This window comes from Montipora capricornis, chromosome 3 (genome assembly GCF_036669925.1).
Source record: "Montipora capricornis isolate CH-2021 chromosome 3, ASM3666992v2, whole genome shotgun sequence".
NCBI lineage: Eukaryota > Metazoa > Cnidaria > Anthozoa > Scleractinia > Acroporidae > Montipora > Montipora capricornis.
The window spans coordinates 67,849,604-67,852,103 of NC_090885.1; the positions used below are offsets into that span (position 1 = coordinate 67,849,604).

General features: G+C 40.8%; 1 protein-coding gene across 2 annotated transcripts in view; it reads right to left on the minus strand.

Moving 5' to 3' along the window:
* LOC138040993 (kelch-like protein 2) overlaps nucleotides 1-2,500 on the minus strand; it is a 14,289-nt gene that overhangs the window by 2,731 nt on the left and 9,058 nt on the right. The window lies entirely within an intron of this gene.

The following is a 2,500-nucleotide window of genomic DNA, read 5'->3' on the forward strand; positions in this document are numbered from 1 at the left end:
AAGCAGACGAACGAAAACGAAAAACTTGCTAAAGCTCATCCCATGCACAGGATACCAAAGATTAGAAATTGCGTTCTCCTAAACGCGAACGGAATAAGCTAATACCTGTTTAAACTTGGTTATTTCCTATCTTGCACTCTTCTTTTAGACAAGAAGAACTACACACAATACGAATTATGCTGTACAAGCAAATTATCTTTAAAAGACTGTTTTGTAAAGGGAACCTCCAATCCTACGAAAGAAGAATTTTCAACTGAACGAAATAATGTTTGTAATCAAATTCATTCGACACTTTTCCATAAATAGTGTCGTTATCAGCAAAAAAATGAATTTTAGAATCGCTTATTTCACTTTCAAATTTCTCGGGAACCACCATCTTGAATAATTGTGTCGTGTTACGGTTGCTCTTTTGTTTCGACGCAAAGAGCTTTTGTTCAGTAACAATAGGGAAACCATAACGCGAAACAACTATTCAAGATCATTCAAGAGGGCAGCGCCCGGGAAATATGAAAACTAAAACAAGCTTCTGATACAAACACTTTCAATGAAAAAAGTTCAAACACTTTTGATTGCAAACATTGATGTTCTGTGGTTTAGTGGACGTTCGCTTCAAGAATCCTTTCGGCAATCGTCAAGATGAATAACTCTCCCCGTGCCCTTCTTTACATTAAACGAACAAAAGACGTCCTCAGGAAATGCTTGCCTTAATGGGGCCATCTGAGACGGGTCACACATCTATATTAGGCTGATTTAGCAACAGTACGGGAACGTCAGTGGCGACATCGCGCGCAGCAAAACTACCAATGAGAATTTAGAATAGAGAAGAAAAGAGTGGAGTCTATTCTATTCTGAATTCTCATTGGTGTTTTTTCTGCGCGCGCCGTCGCCACTGACGTTCCCGTTCTGTTGCTAAATCAGCCTATTATAAACTAGTCAACCCTGTCTTATGTCTTTTTATTTTGAGAACTGTGTTATCTTTTCATCATTTTGAAATACCTTCGTGTTTCGGGTGTGCTGCACGTGATGTAATCAGTGGTTGGCCGTAGGTCTCTTATGATTGGCTACTGTGAAAACACACGCGAAAACCCCCCTGGGAGGTGCTTCTAAAAATACAAAGATACGGGACATGGTTGACTCTGAGGGTTAATATAGAAGATGGTGCCAAACTCTATTCAAATCCCTGCTCTTATATATAGACCTAGTAGCCATGTGTGGCCAACGGGAGCTGGACCGTGGACAGCACTAAAGGAGGCTAGGCAAATCATTTGTAACTAAATCACATTAAACACGAAGGACCAAAAGTAGCGTCCACGAGACCAACGTAAGCTGACATCCCCAGACAGGGCAACAAGGGGTGACCACACGTAAAGATACCTGCTCATCAAAACGTGACTAAACACAACCAAACTTAGACCAAAATAAAGCTAATCATGCATGACTATGGAAACTCAAGATCAACCTTGACCGAATAACGATCACATGCACGACATGCATGCCAAGGTAATGATGTCTGACCATTAACTTAACAACAGAAGTACCTGGATGGCCAGCAGCCGGGCAAGGTCTTGAATAGATTAATATTAAATGCCCGGCACGGCAATCAAAACTCTTTTATAGGTTATGCTTACAAAGTACTCCGGTTACTGAGCTCTAAGGTTAGCATTCAATAATAGCAATGGTAACATGATATATACCTTAAAAATTCCGGTGACTCAGTGGTCACGAGCTGTGCTCGACGTGCGGTCGACCCGGGTTCGATACTGCTTGAGGTCTGGTATTATAATGTGATTTTACGTTGTTATACGTCACAGGGCATTTAACCTATTTTAAGGTTACTTCCCACCTTCAGAGGCCGAAAAAATCGGTTTTTTTTGTTATTTGACAAAAGTTAGGTCAGTCATTTTATCTAGCGTTTACAAAAGGAAAATGTTAAAAATCTCAAAGAGCGGCCGAGTTATTTAGAAAAAACGTATTTTCAAACGAAGTTAATAAACTATGAAGGTGTCATAATCTTGTCAACGGGCGAGACCTCTTGGAGAAATTTTCGCGGCAAAAGCTCACGCTCGTATTCATGTTGTTTGCATATTTTTATTTACATCACGTACTTGACAAAATTCCCACGTGGAAGCTCTAATAACTCGTATGGAAAAATCAAAAGCAGAAAAAAGTCCTTGGGTAAAGAAAAGAAAAAAAACCGGCCCAAAGAAGAAAGAAATATCTCCATTTTGCCAAAGAAAGAAAAAGAACCTCGCCGAAAGCGACAAAGGCTCTTGGTTTGGCCAAAAACCTTCGACAATCTCGGCATCTCCTGAAGACCCGGAGCCGGCGAAAATCCTTGGAGCAAGTACCTTAAAAATCAAAGTCAACGCCAGTGCAGTTTGTGGACAAGATTCTTCGTCGGAATCTGGTGGAAGCGATGAAGAAAAAGAAAAATGCGATACCAACGGCCCTAAACACTGGAGCACTTGAGCTGTCCGTCGATTCGTTACTAGTCGCCTCT